The sequence below is a fragment of the Oncorhynchus masou genome, chromosome 32 (assembly GCF_036934945.1).
Source record: "Oncorhynchus masou masou isolate Uvic2021 chromosome 32, UVic_Omas_1.1, whole genome shotgun sequence".
Classification (NCBI taxonomy): Eukaryota; Metazoa; Chordata; class Actinopteri; order Salmoniformes; family Salmonidae; genus Oncorhynchus; species Oncorhynchus masou.
Window position 1 is genome coordinate 30,293,608 of NC_088243.1, and position 6,000 is coordinate 30,299,607.

Genomic DNA, 6,000 nt, shown 5'->3' on the forward strand with positions numbered 1-6,000 from the left:
ATTGAGCTCAGATGCATCCTGTTTCCATTGGCCATCCTTCAGATGTTTCTACAACTTGATTGGAGTCCAACTGTGGTAAATTAAATTGATTGGACATGATTTGGAAAGGCACACATCTGTCTATATAAGGTCTCACAGTTGACAGTGCATGTCAGAGCAAAAACCAAGCCATGAGGTCAAATGAATTGTCCGTAGAGCTCTGAGATATGATTATGTCGAGACACAGATCTGGGAAAGGCTACTAAATAAATTCTACAGCATTGAAGGTACCCAAGAACACAGATGCCTCCGTCATTCTTAAATGGAAGAAGTTTGGAACCACCAAGACTCTTTCTAGAGCTGCCCGCCTGGCCAATCTGAACAATCAGGGAAGAAGGGCCTTGGTCATGGAGGTGACCAAGAACCCAATGGTCACTTTGACAGAGCTCTAGAGTTCCACGGTGGAGATGGGAGAAACTTCCAGAAGGACAACCATCTCTGCAGCACTCCACCAATCAGGCCTTTCTGGTAGAATGGCCAGACGGAAGCAACTCCTCAGTAAAAAGCACATGACAGCCCGCTTGGAGTTTGCCAAAAGGCACCTAAAGACTCAGACCGTAAGAAACAAGATTCACCTAGTCTGATGAAACCAAGATTAAACTCTTTGGCCTGAATGCCAAGCGTCACATCTGGAGGAAACTTGGCACCATCCCTACAGTGAAGGATGGTGGTGGCAGCATCATGCTGTGGGGATGTTTTTCAGCGGCAGGGAGACTAGTCAGGATCAAGGCAATGATGAAGGGAGCAAAGTACAGAGAGATCCTTTATGAAACCCTGCTCCAGAGTGCTCAGGACCTCAGACTAGGGCAAAGGTCCACCTTCCAAGAGTAAAATGACACTAAGCACACAGCCAAGACAACGCGGGAGTGGCTTTGGGACAAGTCTCTGAATATCCTTGAGTGGCCCAGCCAGAGACTGGATTTGAACCTGATCGAACATCTCTGGAGAGACCTGAAAATAGCTGTGCAGCAACACTCCCCATCCAACCTGACAGAACTTGAGAGGATCTGCAGAAAAGAATGGGAGATACTCCCCAAATACAGGTGTGCCAAGTTTGTAGCGTCATACCCAAGAAGAATCGATGCTGTAATCACGTCCAAAGGTGCTTCAACAAAGTACTGAGTAAAGGGTCTGAATACTTATGTAATTTTGATATTTCAGTTTGACATTTTTCTAGAAATTAGCAAACATTTTTCAAAACCTGTTTTTGCTTTGTCATCATGGGGACAAATATGTAATACATTTTAGAATAAGGCTGTAATATAACAAAATCTGGAAAAAGTCAAGTGGTCTGAATAGTTTCCGAAGGCACTGTATATGCGTCCTATGACACAGTGCTATATTTGAAACGTATAGTGTCCAGGCACCCAATTTTAAGCTTTTTGACCACAGTAAAAGTTCAGCAACACTTCCTGTGACTTAGGTTTTTTGTTCAAACTCACCCTATTTTGTCTTTTCAACCCTAGTTTAGCTAAGACAAGTAGTAGACAGTCCAAAACAGTGTATTGTGTTGGGGGCTATGGAGGGAGTGGAATAAAAAGCCAGCAACAGTCCATATGACACAGTCCCCCTCCAAAACTAAACATATTTGGTTACTAGAGACTTCAGTTGAGACAGGTAGCAACATTTTCCTCTACAGTCCAATATGTATTCCATATACAGTTAACTGAATTGGTGGCTATTATCCAGGAATACATCTCAAGTAAAGTGGAAATACATTTAAACCGTCATAGCATCTGTAAGAACCAAGCAACACTTCTAAACATAGCACCAGTCATTTACATAACATACAATGGCATATTCAAAACATAGCCATTTCTTAATGGGATCCACCTTATTATATTACTTATCTTATATAAAGTAGTAATTATCTTTAGTTAAAATTTTCCCTAATGTAGTTATAATCGTGTAATATAATTTTAACATTATGAACTATGACTATGCAAAGCTGCAAAACATTTGATTATATAATATTGATTTCGTATCGTACACATAGCATTTATACCCCGGACCTTTATTTTGAAGGCAAAATCGGAAAACCGGAAGTCTTAATGCTGCTGCTGGGATGCTAATAAAACAAACCCGCTCGAAAATTCACTTCCGCATTGTCTTCTTCTTGTATTCTATGAGCGGGTGGGGAGCCCATAAACACAACACAGCGGCCCAATGTGTATGAGTTTTTACTACAAGGTACGGACCAGAGATACTGTAACTAAACTGGGGCTGCGTTCGGTACATAAAAACATAACGTTCAATTATGTTCCCTATGATGCACAGTTCTGTGCAGAGGCTGTCATGAGGTTTAAGGCATTCTACTTTACACACATTCGGACATTTATTGTTGAGGATCGTCAAGCAGGCAGATTTGTCACCGAGTGACAAATATATACAGTGCCTTGCGAAAGCATTCGGCCCCCTTGAACTTTGCGACCTTTTGCCACATTTCAGGCTTCAAACATAAAGATATAAAACTGTATTTTTTTGGTGAAGAATCAACAACAAGTGGGACACAATCATTTTTTTTTACCTTTATTTTACTAGGCAAGTCAGTTAAGAACAAATTCTTATTTTCAATGACAGCCTAGGAACAGTGGGTTAACTGCCTGTTCAGGGGCAGAACGACAGATTTTGTACCTTGTCAGCTCAGGGATTTGAACTTGCAACCTTTCGGTTACTAGTCCAATGCTCTAACCACTAGGCTACACTGCGAACGACATTTATTGGATATTTCAAACTGTTTTGACAAATAAAAACTGAAAAATTGGGCGTGCAAAATTATTCAGCTCCTTTACTTTCAGTGCAGCAAACTCTCTCCAGAAGTTCAGTGAGGATCTCTGAATGATCCAATGTTGACCTAAATGACTAATGATGATAAATACAATCCACCTGTGTGTAATCAAGTCTCCGTATAAATGCACCTGCACTGTGATAGTCTCAGAGGTCCGTTAAAAGCGCAGAGAGCATCATGAAGAACAAGGAACACACAAGGCAGGTCCGAGATACTGTTGTGAAGAAGTTTAAAGCCAGATTTGGATACAAAAATATTTCCCAAGCTTTAAACATCCCAAGGAGCACTGTGCAAGTGATAATATTGAAATGGAAGGAGTATCAGACCACTGCAAACCTACCAAGACCTGGCCGTCCCTCTAAACTTTCAGCTCATACAAGGAGAAGACTGATCAGAGATGCAGCCAAGAGGCCCATGATCACTCTGGATGAACTGCAGAGATCTACAGCTGAGGTGGGGGACTCTGTCCATAGGACAACAATCAGTCATATATTGCACAAATCTGGCCTTTATGGAAGAGTGGCAAGAAGAAAGCCATTTCTTAAAGATGTCCATAAAAAGTGTCGTTTAAAGTTTGCCACAAGCCACCTGGGAGACACACCAAACATGTGGAAGAAGGTGCTCTGGTCAGATGAAACCAAAATTGAACTTTTTGGCAACAATGCAAAACGTTATGTTTGGCGTAAAAGCAACACAGCTCATCACCCTGAACACCCCATACCCACTGTCAAACATGGTGGTGGCAGCATCATGGTTTGGGCCTGCTTTTCTTCAGCAGGGACAGGGAAGATGGTTAAAATTGATGGGAAGATGGATGGAGTCAAATACAGGACCATTCTGGAAGAAAACCTGATGGAGTCTGCAAAAGACCTGAGACTGGGACGGAGATTTGTCTTCCAACAAGACAATGATCCAAAACATAAAGCAAAATCTACAATGGAATGGTTCAAAAATAAACATATCCAGGTGTTAGAATGGCCAAGTCAAAGTCCAGACCTGAATCCAATCGAGAATCTGTGGAAAGAACTGAAAACTGCTGTTCACAAATGCTCTCCATCCAACCTCACTGAGCTCGAGCTGTTTTGCAAGGAGGAATGGGAAAAAAGTCTCTCGATGTGCAAAACTGATAGAGACATACCCCAAGCGACTTACAGCTGTAATCGCAGCAAAAGGTGGCGCTACAATGTATTAACTTAAGGGGGCTGAATAATTTTGCATGTCCAATTTTTCAGTTTTTTATTTGTTAAAAAAGGTTGAAATATCCAATAAATGTTGTTCCACTTCATGATTGTGTCCCACTTGTTGTTGATTCTTCACAAAAAATACAGTTTTATATCTTTATGTTTGAAGCCTGAAATGTGGCAAAAGGTCGCAAAGTTCAAGGGGGCCGAATACTTTCGCAAGGCACTGTATATGCAGCTCTGTAGAAGTATGCAGTCAGATGTCTCTTCTGCTTGCAGTTACTATTAACACATTGTTTTTCGATTAAAAAGCCTGACTTAATGCATCAACAGTCACAGTACTTTATTACTATGAATCAGTATGTAAAACAAATAATTAAGTTGAGTTGTTATAGAATAAATTAATATTTGGAAATCGACCCTGTGAATGGTATTTGACTGGTTAGTTCATTCAGCATCTTCATGGGTGATATCGCCAGGTTACACAGAGCGGCACAGATTCAAAGTATTTTGGCCATTTTAGATGAGAGGTTGATTGGCACTGTCTGTGAGATGATTCTAAACCGTTTGAGCCTTTGAATTACACGTTTCACACGAAGGCATTGACTGCCTTCTGGCAAATAAGACAAGGCGAGCTAGTCCCATTATGCAGTACAAAAATATACTTGTCTGTCCATTTCTCTTGGAACTTTCTGCATTCTTCTTGAATCGACCTTATTCTTCTCTTAGCCACCGGAGTCACGTCAGCTAGCCTCATTTCCCTGCCGCCATCTTCCTGATTTTCCTGGTTCTCCGATGGTTGCTCGTTCATAGCGGACACGCTGTTCTTCAGCCCTTCCCCCTAATTTTAATTGTCAATAGATTTACGTTTCTTTTTTACAATAAATCGACCCATGTCTACCAGACTGCAAAATTAGCTAGTAGCAAACTGATGTGTTGATCAATGTAACTGAGCAGTTGCGTTCTATTTCGGCAAATTTTCTGTTTAACAGCTGCGCTATACGGCCATCTATCTGCGGTCCAGGGAACAATAGACATAGCCAATGAAGTGATTCAGGCCTGCATTACACACATTGAATTTAAATTGTATAATTTATGTATTGTGGATGGAAACTAGGAAAATTACCGAGAGCCGCAAATGAAGGGCTGGCGAGCCGCAATGAGTACCACTGGCCTATGACAAAGTGTTTCCATTTTGAACCTTTTCATTTGTCTGAAAAACCGAACTATAACTACCTGGCAGACCAGGATATATGTGGCTAAATCGAGTGTCTCCTTACTGGCCAATCGGATAGCTCAAATCCACGTGCCTACAGCTTCCAGTGTAGTGTGATATTAGCTTACATTAGATTCCATAACTTTTATAAACCATGACCAGAGAGACTGTCAAATAATACCGCAAGGAGCTGGTATTTTTATGAGTGAGTTCATGTTTAAGTTTTTATTCAGCACTGTCAACACTGTTTTTATTCAACACTATTACAAAACAGAAAACACGCTTCTCCATAATACCACTTGTGCTGCAGCTGAAATTAATTAGTAGCCAAGTGTATCAATAGCCCTGCGTTTTTATTATTAGCAATGTGTATTTTAATATCGAGGAATATTTCACTTTCTTTGGTCATAGGAACATGAATTTGTGCATGACTCGGCATGAGGCAGATGCGGTGATCCCCTCTCTCGTCAGTCTCACTGGAGGAAAGGAAGGTGAGAGGCGGACCCTCTGCTGCTCTCTCCCTCCCCCAGCTCCCTCTCTCCGACTTCAGTGTATTCAAGACAATTGGGAACTCGGAACAAAACTAGATCCGACTGACAAAAATATTTTTGAACGGTCATCCAACTGAATTCCAAGTAGAAAACTCGGGCATCTTTCTGGAGCTCCCATTTTCCGATTTGAGGATCACTGACGTCATGATTCTACCTCCCTTTTCCCCGTTCCCAGTTGTCTTGGAAGAACTTTGACCATCCGCTGCAGGTACCGTCAGTACAGTA